Raw genomic sequence first — 7284 nt, 5'->3', positions numbered from 1 at the left:
AACATTTAAATGTAATTGAGTATAGTTAGGATATTTTCATGAAAATACTATAATACAACATATAGGGAAGGCAATAAGGCTGATAAAAACAATAGATATTTTTGTTTGATTTAGTGATAATTCGAATAAGACATATTGGTACAAATTTTTGTTTCAGGCAAATGCTTCTGGTTCGGATGCAGAAGAAACCAAAGAATTTGCAGAGTGGATACTTAAAATAGGTGACGATACAGCCGGACATAGTCTTGGTGATGGAGAATCTGTTGTGGCATTATCAGAAGATATCCTTATACGCGATGCAACAAATCCTATTGCAGCTATGGTGGAAAACACATACAATGACGTCATGAATAATGCATTTGATCCATAAATGTGTAAGAATAGAGCTATCTTGGCCCCCACCAATGAGATGGTTGATACAATCAATGATTACGTCATGTCTGTTGGGTATCTTCGCCTAGCCAGGGATTTTCTTAGCATCACCAAGATCTTTCATATCAAAACTCTCACATAAACATTTCTGAACATGCTTAATAGTTTTTAAACAAGGACCAAGAATCAACATATCATCCACATACAAGAGCAAGTAAACAGGAGTACCAAATTTCATGTAGTACAGACAGTGATCAAACTTACTTCTTGTAAAGTTCATGCTTCTCATACATTGATCAAATTTGAGGTTCCATTGCCTTGGTGATTGTTTTAAACCATATAAAGATTTTTTCAAAAGGCACACATGATTGGGAAAGTTTTTGTCAATGAAACCCTCAGATTGCTTCATGTAAATGTTGTTTTCTAAATCACCATGCAAGAAAGCAGTTGTAACATCCATTTGCTTTAATTCCCAATTGAAATGAGCACATAAAGCAAGCATAATTCTGACAGTAGTGAATTTTACAACAGGGGCAAAGATTTCATCATAATCAACACCTTCCTTTTGAGTGAAACCTTTAGCAACCAATCTAGCTTTGTATCTGACATGGTCCACCTCATTCTTTATCTTAAAAAGCCACTTACACTCAACCAGAGAACAATTATCAGGTTTTTCAACAAGAATCCAAGTATTATTATCATGCAAGGAGTTCATTTCAGATTCCATAGCAGCATACCATTTCTCAGATTCAGAACAGTTCATAGCTTCAGAAAAAGTACAAGGTTCAGACACATCCACATTATTAAACACATTAAAAGCATACATGGACAAGTTGAAGTCATCAAACCTAGCAGGAGTTCTCACATGTCTTCTCTCTCTATCTCTAGACAGTAAGTAGTCATTCTGAGTAGTGTTCCTATTAGAGCTAGGTTCTGGAGCAGAATCATGCAAGTGTTCAGGTACAGATTGAGGTTCAGGTTCAGTGTTATTGTTGTTGGTGTGATCATGTGTGTGTTTGCCTTGTTTTCTCTTTCCTCTGCATGTCGAGTTTTGAGCTCTGCTCTACTCTGGTCCTTCTGTCTATGCTCTTCTTGTATGTTTTGTCTGTGTTTGCCTTCCTCCTTTACATGTGTGTGTTCTGTTGTGTTTTGTTGTGTCTGTGAGTCTTCAATGATAACCTTTCTGGTTTGAGAATGTGGTGATTTCTCTGGGTTGGTCTCTGGTGTTGAGACTGAGATCAATATGTATAATATTTTTCTCACCCTCTATTGTCTTGTCTTTGTGATAGGATGATAGTAAAAATGGCTGTGATGATAAGCTCAATTCAAAGGCAGGCTCTTCCTTGGTGACATAATGATCATTGTGCCAAAGGTGGAATGTGGAGAGTTGGCCCAATTCTCATTAACTCCTCTGGCCCAATACTCTTCCCTAACCCAAATCTGCTACCCGGCACATTCCCAAACTCTAAGCCCACTGCCCTTCAGTTTTACTCCCCTCATCCTCACTTACCTGCGCCGCTTCATCTTTTTCCACCGCCCGTCTCCTCGATCCCCACCTCCGACTTCAATGCTTCACCCTCCTTCCAAATGACCTCCACTCATTTTTTATCCCTGCTGCAAGTCTTTCAATCGTAAGGAAGTTTTCCACACCATTTCTCTTAGAAGGCTCTGCTATTCCTTCTTGAAGTGTCGCCGGATTCCTGTTCGTTGTTTCCTGATTGGTGACTGTGGGTGTGAACTTCGCTTCGATTGAGTGCTTGTATCACCGGATTCCTGTCCATCGGTTTCCTGGTTTGGTGATACTTTGTGGGTGTGCAAGCCATCGGAATCCTGTCCATCGGATTCCTGCTGCTGGTGGCTGTGCAATCGGGATTGGGGTGCTGATCTGTTTCTCCTGTTCCCTTTGAACCGTGATTCATTGAGCTGCTGGAAGAGCCGAGCCTACTGTGGGAAAATCTGAGCCAAAGTGTCCCAAGGACACATTTTCCCACTGCGAATCTACTCTGAACTTTCCTGCTTTCATTCTTTTCTTCATTTTGTATCCATTTACTTGTTGCTTTTCTTGGTGTTCAGCAGGGACAGAGCAGAGAAGCCGAGTCCGACAGAGCAGAGAAGCCGAGTCCGACAGAACAGCAAAGTCACCGAGGTGCCAGAACAGCGAAGTCACCGAGGTGCCAGAACAGCGAAGTCACCGAGGTGCCAGAGCAGCGAAGTCGAGTGTCAGAGCAGCGAAGCCGAGTCTTCCAGAGCAGCGAAGTCGTTGTCTGCAGAGGAGAAGAAGAAGACGGGCGGCGAAAAAAGATGAAGCGGCGCAGGTAAGTGAGGATGAGGGGAGTAAAACTGAAGGGCAGTGGGCTTAGGGTTTGGGAATGGGCCGGGTAGCAGATTTGGGCTAGGGAAGAGTATTGGGCCAGAGGAGTTTATGAGAATTGGGCCAACTCTCCACAATGTCTCTGATGTCTAGCAAGGAAAGGGTTTACCTAAGTTCAGACAGTATTTGCAAAGAAGATGGACAAGTGGACCTTGATGAACATGTATTCTCGGTTGAATATCTCAACACAATCAAGTGTTCAGGATTACCGAGTCATGAAATTAAATTGAAATAAGGATGCATAATAATGCTTCTCAGAAATATTGATCCATCTAATGAACTTTGCAATGGCACTAGGCTGATAGTAACTCAACTTGGGGATCGCGTAGTTGAAGGCAAACTCATTTCAGGAAAAAATGCGGGCAAGAAGTTTCCCATAGCTAGAATGATTATGAGTCCATCAGATTTCGCTAAATTTTCAATTCGGTTTCAGAGAAGGCAATTTCCTGTGAGGGTTTGTTTTGCTATGACAATAAATAAAAGCCAGGGACAATCTCTGTCAAATGTAGGATTATACCTACCGAAACCAATTTTTAGTCATGGACAACTCTACGTGGCAATCTCAAGAGTCACTAGAAAAAGAGGTCTAAAGACTTTAGTATGTGATGAGAGTGGTCATACGTAAGACACAACAACTAATGTTGTGTATGATGAAATTTTCGATAGATTATGAGGTAATTGCAAATTTAATATTTTATTCAAACTTTAAAAGTTTTAAGTCATTAACGATATTATTTAAAATATTTTTTTTCTTATATTTTGCTAGGTTGATTTGATATGTGTGTGCTGCTTGTGCTTGGAGGGAAGAAAGGTGCAATAAATCCCATCATATTTTTTCATGTTCATAGGTAAAATATGTTATATGAGGATGGTTGAGTCGGGTCGATTTGAGGACGATGGTTAGGCCGGAGTTCTTGAAACTGACCTTCCCGTTCCTCTTTCCTTTCCTTTCCTTTATGTTTTCGTTTTAGACGAGTACTCTTTTTTCCTTCTACGGTTTTTCCTACCGAATTTTCCGTAAAAGGGTTTTAATGAGGTTCGGCCCTTAGTCTGCTTCTTTTGTGCTTTCAAGCGTTTCTTAGTTTTTTCTTTTCTTTTATATATAATCGCATTATAATAATGTGTTATATGAGGATGGATATATTTCATCTTTTACTCTATCATGTTTCAGCTTGGGACTTAGAAATTTGCTTCTTCCTTTTTTTTTGGAGGGGGAGACAGAAGTTGACCTTTAAGCATCGGAATCATCATAATCAGATTGGATTGATGGAAGTGGCTAAAATTAGTTTCTTACAATTAATTACCTTCTGAGTTGAGAGAATTGTTTGACTAAATATTAGCAAAAATATATTTAGTTAACATCTTTTACTTTAAAACAAATTTATTTAATGCTTTATTTTAGTGAAAAAAAATATATTAAATAATTACAAATATTTATATATTTTCATTTATTCCCGTCGAATTTCGACGGGTTATTGACTAGTTTTATAATATATGAAAAAAACCAAAATTTATGGATTTACCATCAATATTCAACTCTAAATTTTACAACAAAAAAAATTAGTAATATATATTACGAAATTTAAAATATTAAATTTAGTAATTTTATAATAATTAAGACGAACACATTATTAAAACTGTGTACAGAACAACTTCCATATTCTACGCATGAGATCACAATAGTAAACCTATAAATAGTTTTACTTATTTAATACTTCCTCCGTTAATCGGTTAATCAAAGTATTAATCTGTTCGGTTACCGATTACCATAATACCTCTTATTCGATTCCGATTAATCGATAAATCGAATCGGACCGGTTACCAACCCTATTTCTATCAATGAAGAACGACAACTCCAAATGTTACACATCCGCCGCCTAATTCATAGAAATAAAACCAAGTAAAATAATAATTTTGGGCACTTATGGCACTAATAGTGCCATAAGTGTCATACGTGCAGCACAAATACAAAAACAACATCATTTACCTAAATGGAACATCTAAACCCTAAATGGATAATCTAAACCTCAAATGGATAATCTAAACCCTAAATGGAATATCTAAACCCTAGGGGGAAGTGTGCACTTATGGCACTAATAGTGCCATAAGTGCCATACGTGCAGCACACAGATCAGATCAGATCTGCCATGGCTAAAATCGAAGGAGGCGGAGATCAGATATGCCGATGGAGGAGGCGGCGCAACGATCAGATCAGATCCACCGCCACCGCCTCATCAGACCAGATGTCACACCCCAATTCTTGAATGAATAAATATAATCGAGGTACAACTAATTCATAGAAATAAACAAGGAACAACCTTGTTAAAACCCGAATAAGACAAGTCGGGCTAGTCCCCTTTGGATCACAAGCTTTGTTTCATGCTTCTGACAAGCAACATTCAATAGCATAAATCTAGGAGTTTAGAGTCTAAACTTAATCAGGGATATCATTTGAAATTTAATATGAAAGCCTTAAGTTAGGGAAAACAAAAGACTAGATATTATTGAGTGCTACAGCGGAAGTCTTAATAGGAAGTTGAACCCTAGCCTCAGCTCCGCCCCGTCAGCACCAGCCAGCCAACCTGAAAACATTTGAAAGTATTTTTGGGCTAAGTACTAAAGTACTCAGTGGGCATGCATTTTCATAAACATTTCATTCATTTCTTAAAGACAGTTTATCCAATCATACTTGACATGACTTAGAAGGTTTTAAATAACTTCTAAACATGTTAAAATAATTTTCATTTGTGCGCACATGTCACACTCCCTTTCCGTTACTCGCTGTGATCCCGGACCTTTTAGCCACCGATGGATCCATAACTCCTGCTTACTTGAACTACGGGCGTAACCCAGTCAAGTTCCCATTTGGGACCCAATGCTCCGGAACACATCCCGTCGAGCACCCGTATAACGCCTCATACATGATTAGTGCCCGAATGGAGATCAACCCACCGAGTCAACTAATAGGTGTACACAATTCTCAAATAACGTGTTAGGTCAAGAGAGAACCTCGATCGATTCATTATTGCGAGCCTTAAATAGAGCAGAGTGCACAAAATATTTTATCGGATAAACAGTTTGCATTTTATTTAAATAAACAATTTGCAATTCATTGAAACATTTAGAGCTTGATAACTCAATCATACTTTATACATTTGGAAAGTAAGCCCACCTGATTAGGCAATGCCTGTCGTTTATTCTTAACTTTGGATCGGAATAACGCTAGTCCTCACAGTCTACAAAGCCTACAAGGAATCTATAATCTTAATAGGTCTCCTGAATTAAATCTTAAGTCGTCACTTCCAAACGAACCTTCATTGTTATGAAGAATCGATAAGAAGAAGAATCATTAAACAGAAAACTAACTTCCTATTCTTAAGCTCAAATAGGGAAATAAAACTTATCACTTAACTCAACTGCCCTGTCAGCGCTGACTTGGCAGTCAGAGCTGAACTCGTCAGCCAGAGCTGACTCGCCAGCCAGAGAAATCGCCCGCCAGAGAAATCGCCTGCCAGAGAAATCACCTGCCAGAGAAAATCGTCTGCCAGAGAAATCGCCTGCCAGAGAAATCGCCAGCCAGAGAAATCACCTGCCAGAGAAATCGTCTGCCAGAGAAATCGCCTGGGTGCTAGTGCAGGGAAGTCCTCCAGAGCTAACTTCCAGAGCTAACCTCCAGGGCTGACTTTTCAAGGCTAGAGCGGACTTGCCAGAGCTGAACTCAACAGCACTTCAACTGCCAGAGCTGACTATGCTCGGCAGAGCTGGATTTCACGCAGCAGACTCAACAATAACAACACTCAAACATGCTCTCTCTCTCTCTCTCTCGATCTAACACTCCTCAAAACTTTAAACTTAACCTATCATGCTCAACTTCAACTTAGAACACAAAGCTTAAGAAAACCCTAATATGCATTTCCAAGTTTCACGCACAGTACAGCCATTTGTACAACCTACAATCTATCATGCTTGGTAAAAAAAAAATGATAAACAAAGAACAAACCTAGCATGCTCCTAAAACACAAACACAAGTTACATCGATTAACAAAAATCGTAGAACAAGTGACGACGACGAAGAACATAGCCGGGCTGCCCTCTTGGGTTCCCTTTCTATGGTTCGAACCAACCTTAACTCCTTCATTAAACATGCTCAACATCTACTCAAGAACAACATACTAAAAACTCACGACGATCCGTCGTCGTTTCAAAATAAAGTCGAGAATCGACGTTTTTCGACGTCGACGAAAATCAAAAAGAAAACCATGGAATCGTAGGTAGAGATGTTACCTACGTGAATCTATGATCGAAAAGGTGCTCGGCGCTCTCCTCGTTGCTCAAATCGGAGCTCAAAAGCTTGACCAAAGCTTTAATGGTGGTGTGTGTTCTTGGTGTTTGTGTGTGTAAGAGAAAATGTGGTGAGTGAATGGGGTGGGCTGCCAATAGCCGTGGGTTTTATAGGGAGTGGGAGTTGGGCGGTTGGGGGGGTGGTTTTGATGGGGTAGGGTTAGATCTTTTAAGATATTATCCCACTTAGTCGTTAAATA

Source organism: Salvia miltiorrhiza, unplaced genomic scaffold (genome assembly GCF_028751815.1).
Source record: "Salvia miltiorrhiza cultivar Shanhuang (shh) unplaced genomic scaffold, IMPLAD_Smil_shh original_scaffold_381, whole genome shotgun sequence".
NCBI classification, from domain to species: Eukaryota; Viridiplantae; Streptophyta; class Magnoliopsida; order Lamiales; family Lamiaceae; genus Salvia; species Salvia miltiorrhiza.
Note: the sequence above shows the minus strand (reverse complement) of the source record.